This window comes from Geospiza fortis, unplaced genomic scaffold, assembly GCF_000277835.1.
Source record: "Geospiza fortis unplaced genomic scaffold, GeoFor_1.0 scaffold315, whole genome shotgun sequence".
Classification (NCBI taxonomy): domain Eukaryota; kingdom Metazoa; phylum Chordata; class Aves; order Passeriformes; family Thraupidae; genus Geospiza; species Geospiza fortis.
This window is the reverse complement of record NW_005054648.1, coordinates 100,075-101,350: the sequence shown is the minus strand read 5'-3', so window position 1 is coordinate 101,350 and position 1,276 is coordinate 100,075. Positions and strand designations below refer to the sequence as shown.

Below are 1,276 nucleotides of genomic sequence, written 5' to 3'. Positions count from 1 at the left end.
GGACTTTGGTGACAAAACCCGGGGACATTTGGGGACAAAAGCCACCTCCACCCCTCCCTGGCCGCTCCAGGGTTTTTCCGGGCCAGATGAAAGCGGCGCCGGTTTCCTCCAGGTGTTCACAACCCTCGGGAAGGGTCAGGAGGCGCTTTGGGGCCGGGAGACAAAACTCATTAATGTCCCCATTAGCGGTGGCCTCGCTGGCGCTGTCACCTCCGCCAGGACGCGGCGGCGCTTTCATCCCCCCAGACAGAGGCGGAAAAGCAGACGGGAGGCAGGGAAAATGTTCCAAAGGGTCGGGAAAATGTGTTTTTTTCCATAATTCTCGCTCCTGATCCCACATCAACGTCCTTTGGGATGTCACCCTGGCGCTTGTGACTCGGGAGGTGTCACCAAGGGTTTGTGGGGGAAGAGGGGTCGGGAGAGGATTTCCTGGTTGGAAAAGATTCCCCAAATCCCACAGATCCTACAAATTCTCTACCGTGCTTCCTTGTGCTGGGTTTGACACCTCCAGGAGCTGCGTGGTCCATTCAACCACTGGATCCCTAAGGACCGCCACTGAGTCCCACAAATGCATTGCCACTGAATCCCAAAAATCACTGCTGAATCCCAAAAAACCATCACCACTGAATCCCAAAGAATCACCACTGAGTCCCAAAAAAGTCACCACTGAATCTCAAGGAACCATTGGCACCGAATTCCAAGAAAACATCACCATTGAATCCCAAAGACCATCATCACTCAATCCCCCCAAAAATCACGATTGAATCCCCCCAAAAATTACAGTTGAATCCCAAAGAAGTAGCACCACTGAATTCCAAAATAAATCACTGTTGAATCCCAAAAAAAAGTAGCCACCGAATCCCAAAAACCGATCACCACTGAATCCCGAAAATAATCCCAAAAATAATCACAAAAATAATCACAAAAATAATGAAAAAAGGCAGAGCACCAAGGATCCTTTTAGGATCACCAGGATCCCTCCAGGAGCACCAGGAATCCTTTTAGCAACACCCAAAATCTCTCCATGATCACCAAGGTTCCTCCAGGACCACAAAACTCCACAAGTCCATCCTGTCCTCCGCCAAAAGTTTGGGAAGCGACACCTCGACCATGGATGCCAACCAAAATCCAGGCAGGAGACTCCTACAAACATCCCAAAATCTGGGCACGACCCTCTAAAACATCGCAAAAAATGGATGGGACCCTTTCAAACATCCCAAAATTTGGGCTCTGGGTGCTGCCCTCACCCACCACGGGCCCGGCTCTGGGGAGAGGG

General features: G+C 50.9%; 1 protein-coding gene across 1 annotated transcript in view; it reads right to left on the bottom strand.

Annotated features, from left to right (window-relative positions):
- SRCIN1 (SRC kinase signaling inhibitor 1) overlaps nt 1-1,276 on the bottom strand; it is a 45,140-nt gene that overhangs the window by 43,710 nt on the left and 154 nt on the right.